This window comes from Oryctolagus cuniculus, chromosome 16 (genome assembly GCF_051225735.1).
Source record: "Oryctolagus cuniculus isolate XC-2025 breed Fujian yellow rabbit chromosome 16, ASM5122573v1, whole genome shotgun sequence".
Classification (NCBI taxonomy): Eukaryota; Metazoa; Chordata; class Mammalia; order Lagomorpha; family Leporidae; genus Oryctolagus; species Oryctolagus cuniculus.
The window spans coordinates 13447041-13468835 of NC_142882.1; the positions used below are offsets into that span (position 1 = coordinate 13447041).

Genomic DNA, 21795 nt, shown 5'->3' on the forward strand with positions numbered 1-21795 from the left:
AAGAGAAAAATCAGAAATGGTGACATCCAGTATCTCCCCAGCATAGAGTCAGAGACCAGAGTCTCAGCTGAAATGGGAAGAACATGGGCAGATACTGCCTGCAGGGTCAGCCCTCTGCAGGCAGAACTTGTCTCTATGTAGGGCACAGCCAAGTCTTGGGATTGCTGTGTCCTCAGCCTATATAATGTGCATGACAGTGTGATGATCCAGACAAGGACACAGCTAGAAGCCAAAGGGAGATATTTCTAAGTCAGTCACAGTACAGAGACCTAGATTTTGTGTCACTGTGGTCAGAGCAGATCAGACCTCTGAGTCTTTTTATTCTTTTATCTGTGTCCATTCTGGAAACACAAGGAAGCATTCTGCAAGGAAGCTCTGCACCTATCACCCTCCATTCCGTGGAAAAATCACTTTGGAAAACAACACAATTATTCTTAGTCATTTAAATGTAACTTAAAAGTGATCCCTGTTAAATATAAGAATGGGAATAAGGGAGTGTGAAGATGTATAGTTCTGCACATGCTAATTTGGACTTACACCTCATAGTAGAGCTAGAAACGTGCCAGGGGATTCCAATTCAATCCCATTAAGGTGGCAAGTACCAATGCCATCTTACTTGTTCAAGTGATCAGTTTAAGTTCATAATTGATCAAAAAGATGGGATTAAGTGTCAAAGGGGCCAAATAAATAAGGCCAGTGTCTGCAAATAATAAATTGATAGAATTAAAAAGGAGGGAACAATGCAACATGGGAAGTGGGAAACAGAGCAAACTCTTAGAATGGCAGATGTCTTTAAACAGCACTCTGGCCTCAGAATCGGCCCTTAGGGCATTCAGATCTGACTAAAAAGCCCATGAGAGTATTTGAGGCATGGAAAGCCAAGACACTCTGTCAAAAAATGACCTAAATGAAAGATCTCTGTGAGTGAGATCCCAGTGGAAAGAACAGGTCATCACAGAATGCAGTACCTTTTTCTGAAGGGAGGAGAGAACTTCTACTTTGATTATGGCCTTGTCTAAACAAGATCGGAGTTGGTGAACTCAAGAGGCTTCCATAGCCTTGGCAGTTCATAACAAGAACTTTGGGTGATTACTGATATCATAAATAAGAGTGTCAATTGTTAAATCAACAATGGGGGTCACTGTGCACCTGCTCCCCATGTAGGACCTCTGTCCTTAACGTGTTGTACTATGTGAATTAATGGTAAAACTACTACCCAAACTGTACTCTATACTTTGTGTGTCTTTGTGAGTGCAGTCTGTTGAAATCTTCACTTAGTATATACTAAGTTAATCTTCTGTATATAAAGATAATTAAAAATGAATCATGATGAAAAATGGGATGGGAGAGGGTGTGGGAGATGGGAGGGCTGCAGGCAGCAGGAAGGTTATGGGGGGGAAGCAGCTATAATTCAAAAGTTGCATTTTGGAAATTTGTATTTATTAAATAAAAGTTTAAAAAAAAGAAAAGACGTCTTTGTCCCTCCAACCTGTCCTCTATGATTTCATCATGGTCGATCAGGGCTTTGGGGACCACCCCAGGTTTACACAGCAGACCTGTAAACCTGTGTGTACAAGGGACCAAGAGTGGTTATTTCGATAGTTTGCTTGGGAGGATTTGGCATCTTTAGAAAGAGTTGGTGTTCAGATAAACAAAACAGCAAGTTGCATCATTACATGTGTTTCTCTAGAAAGAAGTGAAGGGCTGGTGTCATTCATTGATGGCTCTGTGTACACCCCAGCCATTGTCTTCATTACTGCATCTTAATATCTCTCTCAGACCTACAGTACTCTGCTAGGAACATGAGTTTCTAATTGCTAAATAAATAGGTACATCCAGAGAACTGTAGGAGCTCATCTCCCTGCATCTACCACTCCAAACAATTAATCCACTTCCCCAACACACTTCTCAAATTCAGTATTCTGCACCAGCAACCTTGAATCAACATCCCATGGCAAATGGCAAGTCACAGGAACTGTGATAAGTGACATATCCTGTGACAAGTGACAGGAACTGTATTCTTTATTAAACATTGATTTCCTGATCATATCTATGTTTCCTCACATTTCATATAAAACATCTCAGTAGAATTTTCTTAAATACTTTTAATTGTTTTTTTTTTTTAATTTATTAGACAGGTAGAGTTACAGACCCTCAGAGAGAGAGACAGAAAGGTCCTCCTTCTGTTGGTTCACTCCCCAAATGGCCACCATGGATGGCACTGCACCAATCCAAAGCCAGAAGCCAGGTGCTTCTTCGTGATCTCCCATGTGGGTGTAGGGGCCCAAGCACTTGGGCCATCCTCCACTGCCCTCCCGGGCCACAGCAGAGAGCTAGACTGGAAGAGGAGCAACCAGGACTAGAACCTGGTGCCCATATGGGATGCTGGTGCTGCAGGCGGAGGAGTAGCCACGTGAGCCACGGCGCCGGCCCCCTTAAATACTTTTATATGATTATTTAAAATGTAACAATTTATGGTTCCATGAGAATGACTTGCAACTTCATACATTGAGGATTGGCTCCATCCAACTATTTATCTTGTCCATTACCTCACATCCTTTTCATTTTTATGTGTGACCACGCTTAAAGGGTGGTGTCCAAGCACTTTGCGATAGATAATATGGTCTCAGAATGTTTCCTATGGTATGTCAAATATATGTAAACCTATAGAAAGTGAAGGAAAGGGGCCGGCCCTGTGGTGTACAGGGTAAAGCCAACACTTGCAGTGCTGGCATCCCACATGGGGGCTGGTCAGCATCCTATCTGCTCCACTTCTGATCCAGCTCTCTGCTATGGCCTGGGAAAGCAGTAGAAGATGTACCAAGTGCTTGGGCCCCTGCACCCATGTGGAAGACCTGGAAGAAGCTCCTGGCTCCTGGCTTGGGATCGGCCAGTTTCAGCCATGGCAGCCTTTTGGGGAGTGAACCAACAGAGGGAAGACCTCTATCTCTTTCTCTGCCTCTGCCTCTCTGTCAGGCTGCCTTTCAAATAAATAAATACAAATTTAAAAAATTTTAAAAAGGAAACTGAAGGATATGATGGTTGCCTGCCCTGTGGTCTGGGGACTTGCTGTTGACTGCTTAGTGAAGAGACTGACTATGGGATAGGGAAGTGGTTTTGGATCTACATAGCAATGTTGTTTTCACAAATCTGTAAACACACTGTATACAATGTGAGTGTACAGTATGAGTATGGATGTGCTTCAGTTCCACTGAGATTTTCAGTTTAAAGTGATTCACATTGGCTATGCGAATTATATGTCAATAGAAACAGCATTCTCTCCAAGTGGAATTATAGAAAAAACTCTAAGCAAGGTCAAAAATAAACAGCAGTCAATGGATAGATTTAGCCCTATGTATTTAATTACAGAATCATTTGTATGTATTCATGAAAACTACATATAAGTGTGATAATGATACCATCTTATTTTTATTTTTGGGGGATGATTATAGATAAGTTTGTTAGTTAAATACTGATTCTACAGCTATTTCACCTGAAGATTGTGTTAGCAGCTTTGTGGGTTCAGGAAATCCTAGGAAGGTGACCTTCAGGAAGAAAGCATTGTAAATTATGATTAAAACAGATTCTTTACATAAGCATATTCTCTGTTACAGTATGTAGGAATTTGGGGTAGGGGCTGGGTGTTAGAGTAGAAAATAGTAACCCACAGTCATCTACTGTGCTGTTGATAAGAACAAGCACCAAGAAGTCTTTGAAGTACCATCATGCATAATTGGAAAATCATTATTATTCAAGAGATTGTGTACAATACAGTATCCATTTCAGGATAATAGCTTCATAAATTGACTCTGGTACTGGGAAGGAAACCCCACTTAAATTATGAAATAGCAAACTCAAATGACCCAGAGAAAACTGAACACAAAGCATATGTAGTTTAGATATCATATCAAGTATGAGTGATTGTAGTGTAGGTAAATTGATTAAGAAAATAGATAATAATTCAATATTCCAAAATTCAGGGATAGTTGCTCAATATAAAATGACATTATTGCTTGTATCCTTGCTAGGCAGCTGAAGATAGCTTCACACAATTACTCTTTTTCTTTTATTTCCAACATTCCCTAGTCATGTTTATTTCCTAATAAGTCTATGAAAAGAGAGAAAAATCTCAGAGCCAGCATCATGGCTCACTTGGTTAATCCCCCGCCTGTGACACCGGCATCACATATGGATGCCGGGTTCTAGTCCCAGTTGCTCCTCTTCCAGTCTAGCTCTCTGTTGTGGCCCAGGAGGGCAGTGGAGGATGGCCCAAGAGTTTGGGATCCTCCACCGTCATGGGAGATCAGGAAGAAGCACCTGGCTCCTGGCATCAGTTCGGCGCAGTGCTGGCCGTAGCGACCATTTAGGGGAGTGAGCCAACAGAAGGAAGATCTTTCAGTCTCTCTTTCTCTCACTGTCTGTGACTCTACCAGTCAAATAAAATAAATAAATAAAATAAAAAAGAAATCACCTATTAAAAAAAAGTGAGAGAAAAATCTCCCACTTAGTTGGGGCTGGGCTTGGGACAGAACCAGGTGCCAAGAAATAAATCCAAGTCTTGCACATAGATGACAGGAAACCAATGCTTGATCTGTCACCACTGCCTCCCAGTGTCTGAATCTGAGAAGTTGGGGTCAGGAGCTGGAGCCAGGGATTGAACTCAGAAACTCCATTGAGGACATGGTCATAATCACTAGGCTAAAATGCCTGCTATCCATTTTGTTATAAAACAGAGAAATCAGTTGGGGTGCTAGGTTTCCATAGCATTTGCTACTTATAGAACCAGAGTTCTGAGATGAGTAGCTCTGAGAGATCATGCGACAGCAGAAACTTCTGTGTGGGATATCACTAAAGATGTAAGCACAGTCACAGTGAGCATGGCTATAGCCAGAACAAGTGAATCCATTGCTCTCTCCCAGAGATAAGGAAGGATATGTACCTTGATCTAATCTATTCCTCTTCTTCACCATACAGTCATCAAGTACTGATTTTAAAATGATGTCAGGGGGTGCCTCTGTGGCACAGTGGTTTAATGCCCTGGCCTGAAGCACTGGCATCCCATATGGGTGCCAGTTTGAGACCCAGCTGCTCCACTTCTGATCCAGCTCTCTGCCATGGTTTGGGAAATAAGTAGAAGATGGCCTAAATCCTTGGGCCCCTGCACCCATTTGGGAGACCCAGAAGAAGCCCCTGGTTTCTGGCTTCAGATCATCACAGCTCCGTCCATTGCAGCTATCTGGGGAGTGAGCCATTCGATGGAAGACCTCTCTCTCTCTCTCTCTCTCTCTCTCTCTCTCTCTCTCTCTTTCTCTCCGACTCAGACTTTCAAATAAATAAATAAGTCTTAAAAATGATGTCAGCCATTGTCATAGACAAAGATTTCTTGTAAAAGACCCTAGAGGCATAGGCAATAAAAGCCAAAATCGACAAATGGGATTACATCAGATCGAGAAACTTCTGCACTGTGAAAGAAGCAATCAGCAAAATGAAAAGACAACTGACAGAATGGGAGAAATTATTTGCAAACTATGCAACTGATAAAGGATTAATAACCAGAATGCATAAAGAGCTCAAGAAATTTAACAACAACAAAACAAACAACCCAGTTTAGAAGTGGCAAAGGACCCGAGACATTTTTCAAAAGATGAAATCAAATGGCCAACTGACACATGAAAAAAAATGCTCAGGATCACTAGCTATCAGGGAAATGAAAACCAAAACCACAGTGAGGGTTCATCTCACCCCAGTTAGGATGGCTTTCATACAGAAATCAACAAAAAACAGATGCTGGTGAGATGTGTGGAAAAAGGTACCCTAATCCACTGTTTGTGGGAATGGGAGCTGGTAAGGCTGCTATATAAGAGAGTGTGGAGCACCAGTTTATATCAGTAACAATGTGGAAAAAAATGAATGTCCTGCTGTGGACTATTAGATAAAATGAATATGGTAGACAGAAAGACAAATACCACAAATTCTCCCTTAAATGTGGGAGCTAATTTTAAAATAATCACAATATGAAAATTTAATAAAGCACTTGGAGATGTGATGCCATTGAACAGCCCTTTTCTCAATTGTTGAGGAACGGTTTGTTTTTTCATACTACTTGTTGAACTCTTACTTAGTATAGAATTAACCTTATGTGTATAAAGTTAATTGAAAATATATCTTAGTAAAAATAAGAATGGGAATTGGGTAGGAGGGAGGAAGAAGTGTAGGAGTGTGGGTGGAAGGGCAGGTAGGGTGGGAAAAATCACAATGTTCCTAACGTTATATTTCTGCAATGCATGAAGTTTTGACACCTTAATTAAAAAGGTTCTGGGGAAATAAAAGAAAAATTCATTTTGGCTGTGAAAAAAATAGAAATTTTAGGAGAGAAATATGTCTGTGTGTACCATTTGGGCTGCAAATACAGTGTTTTTGCAATACTTTGTTTTAAATCTTTGTTGAACGAATTATTAAGAACTATACAGTACTCTAGCATTAATATTCTATGGCAATTTTAAAATTTTCAGTATATGAGGGAAGTTGAACATCTTTTCATTGGATTATTGTTTATAGCCCCTGCCTATTTTCCTACAGTACTATGGTCTTTTTGCTTGGTGCTTGTTGAGCCCTTTATTTAGTGGAGCATTAAGCCTTTGAGTCAAATGCAAACTAAAACTATGTTATCTAAAAAATAACAATAAAATATTAGGTTGAACAAAAACAATGAAAGAGAATAAATTTGCAAAACAAAATGATAAAAATCATCAGTAAGATGGAGTTTGAAAAAGGAATTAATAAAGCCTGCTGCAATGTGGATGGGTTTGAAGCCAGACTCTTATGCCACATATTGACTGCTGCCACTTGTCACAATTATTCAAAAAGGTAAACTCTTAGAAACTGAAGGAGATGATTGCTTCCATGATATGAGTTTGAAAGTGATTTCTTACTGCATAATACAATTTTTACGGTGATGAAAATCACTTCACTCCACATAGAGAAGACTATTGCACGAATGTGTGAACATACTGTGCACAATCTGCATGTTCAATATGAATGTGCATGCACTTAAATGCTTTTGACTTGTCCAGTTTAAAATTGGTTTATCTTTGCTATGAGAATTTCACATTAATCCAGCCTTGTGTCCCATGTGCAACTGGAAAAAGAAAACTTAAAACAAAGACAAAACAAAAGCCAATACATTGACAGAAGAACGTACAGTTACTAAGTCAGTGCCATGTGTAAATGAATATCCCATATATGTGTGATAAAAGCACCATTTCAAAAATCTCAGCAATGAGCATTTATTAAGATATTTTTGGGCAACACAATATCTCAACCACAGCCACAAAACACGTGTCCTCACACGGGGAAAACCTCAGTGCTGCCACCGCCACTGGTTATGGGCAGACCCCAACCCCACAAAACCCTTGTGGGAACATGGCAGCGGAACTTTTAAAGGGGACCCCCAGGAGGGTGAGCAGCCCGCAGTGGCAGAGAGCGGGGATGGGGGCCATACTGGGGCCATGGGGGCGAGGCACAATATCTCTACAGAAGAACACTGTATGACCAAGTGCCTCCTGTGTCTGGAAAATAAATCTCATTTAAATGACAATGTCAACAAAGAAATGATAAGCACTCAATAGCCAGAGAAAACAGAATGTAAAGCATGTATAATTAGATGCCTTAGCAAATATGAATGCTTACATTGTCTGTATATTGATAAATAAATAGAAAGTAATTCAGTCTTAACCATTTCAGGGCTAGCCTTTTAAAATAAAGTAGCATTGTTGTTGGAGCCCTGATGGGCATTTACACCATAATTTATTTTCACTCAGTATAAAATTTTTCTCTAAATTCCATAACAAACTCTGAGATGGAGAGAAACAGAAGGTTAGTGACAGATAGAGACCTCCCATTCAATGCCTCACACCTCTACACCCCCAATGCCTGTGCCTGGGCTGAGGCTACAACCAATAACAGGGAGTCAAACCCTAAATTTTCACAAGGGTGGCCAGGATCAAGTTAATGTGAAGATTCACCACTTCCTTCCAGGGTCCCAGGAGTCAGAAGTCCAGATCAGGAGCCAAAGCCAGAGCCAAAAATAGATGCCATGCATGCATTCAGATTGCTAGGCTAAATGTCCAATCCACAAGTAGATTTTAAAGGAAATAGCAATTTTAGCCCTTCATATTTCAGGAATGATATTTCAGAGTAGATTGTTGGGTCTAAACTCCAAATATTTGATAGCAAAACAAGTGGAAAATTTTAGAATCCTTTACAACTTGCTTTTTTTCTTTAGGTCTTTCAAATTGTTCTCAGGTCTTAAAAGAATAACATAGCATTTGGGGACAAATATGCAGCCCAGGAGCCCTGCACTGGAGGCCAAGATGGAGAAGACCTCCACGGCCACCATGACCTTCTGCTTCGTGCTGTGGTAGACAGGCAGGAAAGTCACCCAGACACTGCAGAACACCAGCATGCTGAATTTCAGGAACTTGGCTTCATTGAACGTGTCTGGCAGATTCCTGGCTAGGAAAGCCACAGTGAAGCTGGTCAGGGCCAGCTCCCATGAATTACCACAGACTAGACCACTCTAGACCCATAGATACTGATGACATTGGTTATAGCTGAAGAGATCACTTAGAGGTTTCAATTCTGGGATCACTGAGAAGCAAAACCCAAGTAACCACACAACTGACCTCCTACATTGCATCTAAACAAAAAAGTTTTCGAACTGAAGTTACTCCACAAAGAAAGAGGAACTGTTCCACCACATTTACAGATGTCAGTGTAGGAACACAGTAAAGATGCCTAGAAGCATGACAGCTCCAAAAGGATGAAACAGTTCTCCATTAATAGATACTGAATTGAAGGAGATAAATGAACAAATAAAAATAAATCCAAAATAATGATCCTTAGGAATCTCAATGAGATATCAGGGAACACAGATGGTCAATTCAAAACAATTAAGGAAACAATATATGATATTAAACATGTCATAAGCAAACAGAAGAAATCATTAGAAAGAATTAAACAGAAATTTTGGAGTTGAGAAATTACACCAATGAAATAAAAATACAATGAACAAAAATAAAATTGGACAAGTAGGAAAAAAAATTGCTGACCTTGAGATCAAGATTTTGCCATCATCCTATCAGGCAAAAATAAAGAGAGAGAAGTTAAAAAAAAAGATAGCCTAGGGAATGTATGGGATATCATTAAGTAAACAAATGTTTGTGTTACAGGAATAATCATAGGAATAGCCATTGAGAACTTCTTAAATGAAATAATTGAGATATTATTTGAAATACACACACACACACACACACACATATATATATATAAGAAATAATTATTGAAAATTTCCCCAGTCTTATATTTTATATGAGCAACCACATACAGGAAGTTCAAAGGACCTCAACAACTTTCAACGAATGAAGACTTTCTACAAGGAATGTTGTAGCCAAATTGTCAAAAGTTAAATGACAGAGGCCGGCACCACGGCTCAACAGGCTAATCCTCCACATAGCAGGGCCGGCACACCAGGTTCAAGTCCCAGTCAGGGTGCCAGATTCTGTCCCGGTTGCCCCTCTTCCAGGCAATCTCTCTGCTATGGCCTGGGAGGGCAGTGGAGGATGGCCCAAGTGCTTGGGCCCTGCACCCGCATGGGAGACCAGGAGAAGCACCTGGCTCCTGCCTTTGGATCAGTGTGGTGCGCCGGCCGCAGTGCGCCGGCCACGGTGGCCATTGGAGGGTGAACCAACGGCAAAGGAAGACCTTTCTCTCTGTCTCTTTCTTTCACTGTCCACTCTGCCTGTCGAAAAAAAAAAAGTTAAATGACAAAATCCCAAAGACAGTGAAACACAGACATCAAGTTTCACTTAGATTAGTAGCAGACTTCTCAGCAAAAACCTCTTGACCAGAAGAGAATAGGATGATATGTTCAGGTCTTGAGAAACAAAATTTCAACCAAAAATGCTTTATCCAGTGACCTACCTTTTAAAAGTGAATCAGAAATAAAATCATTCCCAGACAAGCTAAACTGAGAACATTCATCATTACCAGACAAAGAATCCTGAAGGGAGACCTACATTAGAATTAAAGGATCAGGGCCGATGCTGTGGCCCAGTGGGTTATTGCCTTGGGTTGAAGAGCCGGCATGCCATATGGGCACTGGTTCTGGAGTAGGCTGCTGCTCTTCTGATCCAGCTCTCTGCTATGGCCTGGAATAGCAATGGAGAATGGCCAAAGTCCTTGGGCCTATGCACCCATGTGGGAGACCTGGAGGAATCTCCTGGCTTCTGGCTTTGGATAGGTGCAGCTCCAGACATTGCAGCCATTGGGGAGTGAACCAGCAGATGGAGGACCTCTCTCTATGTCTCTGCTTCTCTCTGTAACTCTGTGTTTCAAATAAGTAAAATAAATCTTTAAAAAAGACTCAAGAATCTAATCATAACAATCATCATGAAAACACAATGACAATACAAAATTCAGTAACATTGCAAATTCATAAAAGAGAAAGATAAGAAAATCCACCATTATGACAGAAAGCTTCCAAAACACAAAGATGAATGAAAAGAAAGGCATAATGAAACATAGATTATGTAAGACAAGAAGTAAGCCATCAACAAAATTGCAGTAGTGAGTTCTCATCTCTCACATTAGCCTTGAAGGTAAATGGAATATATTACCCAGTCAAAAGATATAGCCTAACTGAATGAATAAGAAACTATACTGAACTCTACATTGCCCATAATAAATTCACCTCACAAGTAAAGATACACATAAACTGAAAGTAAAGGGATGCGAAAGATACAATGTTTCACTCTTTCAAAGACCACCAGGGCTTAATCAGAGAGACCTTGTCCATCAAGCAGGCACAAAAATGTTGGTGTCTCTCCTAGGTCTCTGAAGGAGTAGGGAAGCAAGTAGAAGCAGAAAGATAGTGGAAGAAAAAACAACCATTCTGTGCAGAATTCTCAGAAATCTCATTAGTGATTGGACACAGGGAGGCACAAGCATACACTCACATGTAGTCATAACAACACATAAGACTTACACACAGCCTTAAGCTTACCAAGATGCCACCACATTATACCCAGGCTTGAGTAAAAAGGATAACTGGATCATGTCTCTTTCTGGTTCCATGTACAGGGAAAAAACATTCCCAGCACTAGGTCTCCATTTCTGGACACTTGGCTTCAGATACTCATGGCAGTTCTCAACAATCCTGTCCTGTGAATTAGATAAAGCCATGTCACTGTCTCCCCAAACTATAGTGAGAGCCCTGAGTCTCAGCTGAGAGGAGGAGACACAGGGCTGGATCAGGTCTGAGGGCTCATCAATCAGCAGTGACAGTGGAGCTCTGTGTAGAGCACAGCTGACTCCAGGTATTGACGTGTGCCCTCTGCCTGTAGGAACCTGTGTGCCAGTCTGGTGAGCTAGACCAGAGCACAGCTAAAAGCAGAATGCAGAGTTCAAAGCAAGACACAGTGCTGAGACCTGGCTGTGAGTGTCCTGTAATCAGAGCTGCTCTGGGTTCCCTGTATTTTCAATGCTTCCCATTTGTCTCATCCAGAAACTCAGGGGATCCACCTGCTGGAGGCTCTGCACCTGTTGTCCTGCATTATGGGGGAAAACCATTTGGAAAAACATGTTTTGCACTTGTCTACCTCCTTTGCCTCTAGGGTTGCATCATAGTCCAACAAGGCTTTGGCAATCATAGCATCCTGGTACAGCAGCTCTGTTCAATAGTATGCACAGTGGCCAAGGGTTTTGTGAATAGACATCTGTGAGGAATTTGGCAGGGTTAGAAAAAGTTGGTGTTGGAATAACCAAAACACCCAGCTGCATCTTCCCACATGATGCTGTAGACATTAGGTGAAGGGCTGACATCAGTCACAGATGACTTCTGACACCACAGGAATGCTCATCATTATCGTGCCTAATGTCACTCCCAGGGCCACGGTATCCTGCTGCCAAAAAAGGGCTTCCTTATTAATAAATGAATAAGCCACATTCCAGAGAGAGGAAGTAGTTCATCTCCCAATCTTACTCCTCTCCCACAGCTGAGCTCCTACCCATCAGCCTGATTCCCTCCACAAAGAGAACACTAGAATCACCAAGCTCTCAACATGTTGTTTCAATGTGACAACTGAGAGAAACTGTGTTGGTTTTCAACCACTTATTTTCTGTGTTCCATATTTATTTCCCCCCCCCTTTTCAGAGAAAATTTTACATGTGTATTTTCATTTTGAAATTCATAATTTTAAATTATGTAGATGTATGTCTACCAGAGAATGATTTGATACCTGTACACAATGTTGAGTGGTATAATACAACTGTTTTGTGTCTCAGCTTTATTTCATTGCCTTATTTTTTCTTGTGCTGACCACACTTAAAGGTCTATTGTGTCAACACTTTCAAGTATACAACATGTTGTTCACTGTGTTATCTCATGATATGTGACAGTTCACTTGAAATGTTTGGTCTTGCCTAATTTTGACTGCTGTGATCAACGTGTTCATAGTTTCCCACCTCCTAGTGTTTCAATCACAAAGCTCTATTTAATTTTTTGAACTTTTATTTAGTAAATATAAATTTCCAAAGTACAGTTTATGGATTACAATGGCTTTTCCCCCCATAACTTCCCTCCCACCTGCAACCCTCCCATCTCCTGCTCCCTCTCCCATTCCATTCACAACAAGATTCATTTTCAATTATCTTTTTATATAGAAGATCAATTTAGCATATATTAAGTAAAAATTTCATCAGTTTGCACCCACACAGAACATAAAGTGTAAAATACTGTTTCAGTACTAGTTATAGCATTAATTCACATTGCACAATACATTAAGGACAGAAATCCCATATGAGGAGTAAGTACACGGTGATTCTTGTTGACTTAACAATTTGACACACTTGTTTATGGCGTCAGAAATTTTCCTAGGCTCTAGTCATGAGTTTCCAAGGCTATGGAAGCCTAGCCTCTTGAGTTCTCTGACTTCGATCTTATTCCAACAGGGTCATAGTCAAAGTGGAAGTTCTCTCCTCCCTTCAGAGAAAGGTACCTCCTTCTTTGATGACCTGTTCTTTCCACTGGGATCTCACTCACAGAGATCTTTCATTTAGGTCCTCTTTTTTTTCCAGAGTGTCTTGGCTTTCCATGCCTAAAATACTCTCATGGGCTCTTCAGCCAGCTCCAAATGCCTTAAGGGCTGATTCTGAGGCCAGAGTGGTGTTTAGGACATCTGCCATTCTATGAGTCTGCTGTGTATCCCACTTCGCATGTTGGATAATTCTCTCCCTTTTTTATTCTATCAGTTAGTATTCAGACACTAGTCTTGTTTATGTGATCCCTTTGACTCTTAGACCTATCAGTATGATCAATTGTGACCTGGAATTGATCATTTTGACTAGTGAGATGGCATTGGTACATGAAACCTTGATGGTATTGTATTGGAATCCCCTGGCACATTTCTAACTCCACCATTTGGGGCAAGTCCAATTGAGCCTGTCACAATTTCAAAAAATATTTGCTTATTTGCTGGTTTGCTCCCCAGATGGCCACAACATCTGGAGCTGTGCTGATCTGATGCCAAGCACCAGGAGCTTCTTCCAGATTTCTTCTGGATCCCCAACATGGCTGCAGAAGTCCAAGGACTTGGCCATCTTCTACTGCTTTCCCATACCACAGCAGAGAGCTTGATTGGAAGTGGAGAAGCCAGGAGTTGAACCCATGACCATATGGGATGCTGGCACTGCAGTTGGGAGCTTTATGAGCTATTCCACAGTGACAGCCCCAAAAGCTCTCTTTCTGAAGTTGACTTTGGACACCAGTCCTAGGAATGAGGAAAGGATACATTCTTTTTTTGCACATGATGTATGCCATGCATCCGAATGACCTCGACACTCATCCACGTTGTCAAATAAGATTTTCCTTATTGTTAAGACTGAATAATATTGCATTTTATATACAGACCACATCGTCTTTATACATTTATCTATTGATGGACACTTACGTTGATTCCACACTTGGAATTTTTGAATAATGTTGCAATGAACATGGGAGTGCAGATGTCTCTTTCACATGCAAATTCCACATCCTTCAGATATATAATTACAGGTAGCACTGGGACTGCTGGGTAATATGAAGGTGCTATTTTTCATCATACAATTTTCATTATATTAATACTAATTTACCTTTCTATCTTCATCCTTGTTAACATTTATTTCTTCTATGTTTTTTAAAGATTTATTTTATTTATTTGAAAGTCAAAGTTACAGAAAGAGAGGAAGGAGAAAGAACAAGGAGACAGACAGAGAGAGAGAGAGAGAGAGAGAGAGATCTTCCATCCACTGGTTCACTCCTCCTAATGGCTACAACAGCTAGTGCTGGACCAAGTTAAAGCCAAGAGCCAGGAGCTTCTTCCAGTTCTCCCATGTGTGTTCAGGGGCTCGAGAACTTGGAACATCTTCTATGGTTTCCCAGGTCATTAGCAGGCAGGTGTATTAGCAGTGGAGTAGTCAGGTCTGAAACTATCACCTGTATGGGATACCAGTATCACAGGCAGTGGCTTTACCTGATATGCTAAATTGCCTGCCCCCTTTTATGTTTTTTTTTTTTTAATAACTCTTCTAACAGGTGTGTGGTGATATCTCTTTATAGCATCAGTTTGTAACTCTCTGGTAATTAGTGGTGATGAGCATTTATTCATTTTTATTTAATGAATGCATTTTTCCTAGATACTACTTTAGGAATATAGTAGTTCTTTCCCCCTTACCCCCCTCGCAAATCCCACCTCACCTCCCTCTCCCTCTCCCATCTCTGTCTTTATTATGGTGTATTTTTAGCATGACTTTATATACAGAGGACCAACACCATGCTAAGCATAGACTTCAACAATTTGCACCCATGCACATACACAACATATAGAGTACTGTTTGGGGAGAAAATGTGCAGTTGGTTCTCATATTAAAATTCATTAGGGACAGAGGTCCTTCGTGGGGAGCAAGTCCACAGTGACTACTATTTTTCCTTTAAAAAGTAACGCTCTTTTTTTGACATCAGTGATTGATCATCTGAGGCTCTTGCCATGGGCTGCCAAGGCTATGGAAACCTTTCATGACCATAGACCCCATCAGTATTTGGGCACAGTCATAAGCAAAGTGGATGTTCTCTCCTCCCTTCAGAGAAGAGTGTATCCTTCTTTGATGACCCTTTCTTTCCTCTGAGGTATCACGGAGATCCTCCATGTATGATATTTTTTGTCACTGTTTTGGCTTTCCAGATCATTTATTAATTTACCTGTTCATTGTGGGTCTTCTTTTTGAGAAATCTCTATTCAAGTCCTTTGCAAACATTCAGTTGGGTTATTTTTTTCTTACTATTAACTTTTTGAGTGCCCTTTATGTTTTAACTATAATCTTTTATCTGATTTACACTTTCTTTTTTTATATTTAAATTTTGGAAAATTTTAATTATTATTACTTTTTAAAACAGCACAGTGAAATTTATTGTTGCAGCCAGCAAAACATCCCTTTTTAAAATTCCACAGAGCAATGCAAGTTAAAAAACTTCACTCATCAAATAAATGATATTTTAGACAAGGACTTGCTAAAGAAACCTCATCACAACAACTTTTTAGGGCATGATCACTTTAAATCCATGGGAGCAACAGTCATTCCATCTCTCTTTATTTCAGCAAGAAATCAATGTCTGCCTGTTACATCAAAAGAAAAAAAATCATGATTTGTTTTCTAAATGTATCACCTGAGTCAAGGAAACATGTTATGACTTCTTGTTGTAGGAAAAATAGCTTGCAGCTTATAGGAGACACTTGGTTGATGTTCATTAATTAGTTTTTTTAAAAGATTTATTTATTTGAAAGACAGAGTTACAGAGAGATATAGATCCAGAGAGAGAAAGAGAGAGAGAGAGAGAGGTCTTCCATCTGCTGGTTCACTCCCCAAATGACTGCAAATGCTAGAGCTGAGCTGATCTGAAGCAAGGATCTTCTTCCAGGTCTCCCACGTGTGTACAGAGGCTAAGGGAGTTGAGCCAACTTCCACTGCTTGCCCAGGCCATAGCAGAGAGCTGGATCAAAAGTGGAGCAGGGGGAATCAAACCGGCATCCATATGGGATGAAGGCACTGCAGGCAGCAGCTTTACCTGCTATGCCACAGCTCTGGCCCCCCATTAATAAGTTTTTAACAGATTCAATGTGCTTTGTAGATACAATTCTAAAAACAAACTGATATTCCCTTTCTTCTTCCCTTAATTTCTCCTCCTCTCTCTTACCCACCTTCTTTCTCCCTCCCTCTTTCTTTAGTTTCTGAGATAACATATTTACATTACTGTAAAAAGGCTTAATACTTTGCCAAATAAGATGGCGGAATAGTGAGGGCGCACCGACATCCGAGAAAAGATAGTATAATAAAAGTGGAGTTACGGTAGCCTCAGGAAAAGGATCAGGAAAAAACTCTTCCGGATCTAGTGGCTGTGACTTGGAGAACCTAAGGGGAGAGCAAGGTCACCCACCTCGTGGAAGCTGAGTCGCGGGAACTGCCAGGGCCGCCTAACCCACCGGAACCTCCGGAGCCGCAGAGTCTGCACGCCAGCACTGGAAGGGGAGGTGAGACAAAAACCTCTCGATAACCCGAGACATTGGTGGGGAAAGGCAGAAAAAGCCTACAGAGAATGAGGCCTGAAACCCCATTGGGGAAAGTTCACCAGGCTGGCTGGAGGAGAGAAAAAAATGAATAAATAAGGGGAACCTGCACGGACATTTAGCCTCTCTCTCCACTCACCTTACAAAGCCAAGCAAGACAAAGGGCAGGCGCCATTTTACATAAGTAAAGTGGTGCATACCATTTTGCATATGTAAAGCGGGTGCCCCTCATTAGCCAAGCAGAAAAACCTGACTCTGGTAAGCAAACGAATACCCACAGGGGCCAGATTTCATACATCAACTACTCTCAATTCCATTCAGCTCTGTGGAATTACTTCCCAACTGAGTCAAAAAAAAAAAAAAAAAAGGAGAGAGTGAGAGCAAGAAAGAGAACAATCAGAGTGAATCACCTTTGGCACACCCTTAACCCTGTAGAACCAGAACTCTCTGGCCACACCCATCACAGCCTCTAAGGATCCATCAAAAGCAGACCGTCTTCTTAATCTAGAGTCACAGTATAATGAGAAAAAAAAAAAAAACAAAGAATATCTCCAATATGCCAAACAACAAACGCAAAAACCGAGGTAACAAGAACAAGGAAGACACTATGACGCCCCCAAATGAAAGAGACACCCCAATTCAAGATTATGAAGATGATGAGATAGAAGAAATGCAAGAAGCAGATCTCAAAAAATTGATAAGAACATTAAGAAGTTCTCAAAAACAAATTCTCAAGCTACAGAAATCCTTAATGGACAAGATAGAAAATCTCTCTCATGAAAATGAAATATTAAGGAGGAAATAAAATGAAATGAAACAACTAGCAGAACATGAAACTATGATAGTGATGAGAAATCATAATGAAATGAAGAATTCAATAGATCAAATGATAAACACATTAGAGCGCCTTAAAAACAGAATGGGTGAAGCAGAAGAGAGTATCGGACTTAGAAGACAGAGCACAGGAAAAGATACAGTCAGACCAAAGAAAAGAAGAGGAAATTAGAAATCTAAAAAATATTGTCAGGAATCTTCAGGATACTATTAAAAAAACCAACATTCGGGTTCTAGGAGTTCCTGAAGGCATGGAGAGGGAGAAAGGATTAGAAGGCCTTTTTAGTGAGATACTAGCAGAAAATTTCCCAGGTTTGGAGAAGGACAGAGACAAACCTAGTACAGGAAGCTCATAGAACCCCTAATAAACATGACCAAAAGAGATCCTCACCACGACATGTTGTAATTAAGCTCGAAGCAGTGAAACATAAAAAAAAAGATCCTAAAATGTGCAAGAGAGAAATGTCAGATTACTCTCAGAGGATCTCCAATCAGACTCACAGCTGACTTCTCATCAGAAACCCTACAAGCTAGGAGGGAATGGTGAGATATAGCCCAGGTACTAAGAGAGAAAAATTGCCAGCCCAGAATATTATATCCTGCAAAGCTCTCATTTGTGAATGAAGGTGAAATAAAGACCTTTCAGAGCAAACAGAAATTGAAAGAATTTGCCACCACTCGTCCAGCCCTTCAAAAGATGCTTAAAGATGTGTTACACACAGAAACACAGAAACATCAATATGAAAGAAAGTAAATGAAGGAAACCTCACGCCTAAAGATCACAGGAAGTTCAAAACATATATCAGAAAATATCTTTGGCAAATGGCAGAGCAAAGTTACTACTTATCAGTAGTCATATTGAACATTAAAGGCCTGAACTGTCTAGTTAAAAGACACCGATTGGCTGATTGGGTAAAGGAACAAAACCCATCTATTTGCTGCTTACAAGAAACACATCTTTCCAATAAAGATGCATACAGAGTGAAAGTGAAAGGCTGGAAAAAGATATACCATGCCAACAGAAATGAAAAAAGAGTGGGCATAGCCATCTTAATATCGGACAACATAAACTTTACCACAAAAACTGTTAGGAGAGACAAAGAGGGGCAGTATATAATGATCAAGGGATCAATTCAACAGGAAGATATAACCATCATCAATGTATATGAACCTAATTACATGGCACCACTTTATTTAAAAGATTTGTTAAGGGACTTAAAGGGAGACTTAGACCCCAATACAATAGTACTGGGGGATTTCAGTACTCCACTCTCAGAAATAGACAGATCAACAGGACAGAAGATCAACAAGGAAACAGCACATTTAATTGACACTATTGCCCAAATGGATCTAACAGATATCTACAGAACTTTTCATCCTACACAGAAAGCATTTACATTCTTCTCAGCAGTACGTGGAACCTTCTCTAGGATTGACCACATACTAGGCCATAAAGCAAGTCTCAGCAAATTCAAAAGAATTAGAATCATACCATACAGCTTCTCATACTATAAAGGAATGACATTGGAAATTAGCAACTCAGGAATCCCTAGAGCATATGCAAACACATGGAGATTGAACAACATGCTCCTGAATAAACAATGGGTCATAGAAGATATTAAAAGAGAAATCAAAAATTATCTGGAAGTAAATGAGGATAACAGCACAAAGTACCAAAACTTATAGGATACAGCAAAAGCAGTGTTAAGAGAAATGTTTATATCAATAGGTGCCTACATCAAGAAATTGGAAAGGCACCAAATAGATGACTTTCACTGTATCTCAAGGATCTAGAAAATCTGCAGCAAACCAGACCCAAATCTAGTAGGAGAAGAGAAATAATTAAAATCAGAGAACAAATCAACAGGATTGAATCAAGAAAAACATTACAAAAAATCAGTCAAAGGAGGAGCTGGTTTTTTGAAAAAATGAACAAAATTCACACTCCATTGGCCCAACTAACTAAAAAAAGAAGAGAAAAGACCCAAATCAATAAAATCAGAGATAAAGGAAATGTAACAACTGACACCACAGAAATAAAAAGAATCATCAGAATTTTCTATAAACACCTGTATGCCAACAAACAGGGAAACCTATCAGAAATGGATAGATTCCTGGACACATGCAACCTACCTAAATTGAACCAGGAAGACATAGAAAACCTAAACAGACCCATAACTGAGACAGAAATTGATACAGTAATAAAGGCCCTCCCAACAAAGAAAAGCCCAGGACCTGATGGATTCACTGCTGAATTCTACCAGACATTTAAAGAAGAACTAACTCCAATTCTTTTCAAACTATTCAGAACAATCAAAAAGAGGGAATCCTCCCAAATTCTTTCTATGAAGCCAGCATCACCTTAATCCCTAAGCCAGAAAAATATGCAGCATTGAAAGAGAATTACAGACCAATATACCTGATGAACATAGAAGCAAAAATCCTCAATAAAATACTGGCCAATAGAATACAACAACACATCAGAAAAATCATCCACCCAGACCAAGTGGGATTTATCCCTGGTATGCAGGGATGGTTTAATGTGCGCAAAACAATCAATGTGATACACCACATTAACAGACTGCAGAAGAAAAACCATATGATTATCTAAATAGACGCCAAGAAAGCATTTGATAAAATACAACACCCTTTCATGATGAAAACTCTAAGCAAATTGGGTATGGAAGGAATTTGAAAGCATTTCCACTAAGATCTGGTACCAGACAGGGATGCCCACTCTCACCACTGCTATTCAATATAGTTCTGGAAGTTCTAGCTAGAGCTATTAGGCAAGAAAAAAAATGAAAGGGATACAAATTGGGAAGGAAGAAGTCAAATTATCCCTCTTTGCAGATGATATGATTCTTTATTTAGGGGATCCAAAGAACTCTACTAAGAGACTATTGTAACTCATAGAAGAGTTTGGCAAAGTAGCAGGATATAAAATCAATGCAGAAAAATCAACAGCCTTTGTATACACAAGCAATGCCATGGCTGAGAAAGAACTGCTAAGATCAATCCCATTCACAATAGCTACAATAACCATCAAATACCTTGGAATAAATTTAACCAAGGATGTCAATGATCTCTATGATGAGAATTACAAAATCTTAAAGAAAGAAATAGAAGAGTATTCCAAAATATGGAGATTTAACAATTGACACTCTTTTTTATGACAGTAATCACCCAAGGTCAGTAATCACCCAAGGCTCTTGTCATGAGCTTCCAAGGATATGGAAGCCTCTTGAGTTCACAAACTCCTACTTTATTTAGACAAGGCCATAATCAAAATGGAAGTTCTCTACTCCCTTCAGAGAAAAATACCTCTTTCTTTGATGGTCCATTCTATAAAGTGATAAATTTCATACAAATCCATCTATAAGCCAGGGTAAAAAAAGGCAACCAGAATTGTAATAATATTACTTTCAAGGTGAGCATGAGCATGTCATCTACAAATGTGCACCTACTACATGGTGATATGTAGAATCTAGTCATTGTTCACATTGCAAAAAAAAAAATGCTTCTTCACATGGGAAAGGTGTGGATCATGGCAGAAACGTGGGGCATTTTTGTGGATGAGGCTGTCCCTACACTGATCTATGTCATTCTGAGCACAGATAAGATCACATTTTACATGCCCAGTACTTTAAGGACAGTGATTCCCCATTCACAGTATGAAAGAAAAAAATGCACCACTACAGGCTGTGGATGCTTTGCATTTCCAACTGAGAAGGCATGGACTTTGGATGTAGCATCAGGAAGAAAGTAGACAGTGGATTTCCCTCATCTTCTCCCCATGCCACTGGGGGAGCACAACCCCCTCTCTCAGCAACCACTGTTATGTGTTCACACTGAGACTAATGACAATCTTTACTGCATTGATCTCTTACAACTTTGGGGTTCATGTGTCACCACAGTATAACCTGAGTTACCTTAGAAATGCGATCAATCCAGCCCAGAATCTTCCAAAGCTACTGTGTTCTGTGTTTTGCAGTGATATGTCCTGGCTGTTGCTTGTTTGAAATCGTCCCTTCATTGAGAATATCTGAGATGCTAATGCAGACCATGGGAAGCATCAGAAATGGCTCATGTAATTGGATTTCTAACACCTAGATTGGAGACTTCTATTGAGTTCCTGGCTCTTGGTTTCTTCCCAGGACCAGGTGGGCTTCTGCTATTGAGGTGTGCTTTTAGTGAGAAAACAGCAAATAGGAGCTCTCTCTCTTTCTGTCCCTGTTTCTCTGCCTCTCAAACAGAACAGTCAGAGGTTGTGAGAATGTTTTCTGGGTGCGCTTTGACAAAATCT

The 21795-nt window shown here is 40.1% G+C and overlaps 1 long non-coding RNA gene across 1 annotated transcript; it reads right to left on the reverse strand.

The window, feature by feature from the left end:
- Positions 1–15889: 15889 nt before the first annotated feature.
- LOC149121504 (uncharacterized) lies at positions 15890–16993 on the reverse strand. Its single transcript, XR_016223278.1, has 3 exons — positions 16795–16993; positions 16526–16607; positions 15890–16081 (listed from the first exon to the last, which is right to left on the reverse strand). It is a non-coding gene; the product is annotated as an uncharacterized LOC149121504 (long non-coding RNA).
- Between the last annotated feature and the right edge of the window lie 4802 nt (positions 16994–21795).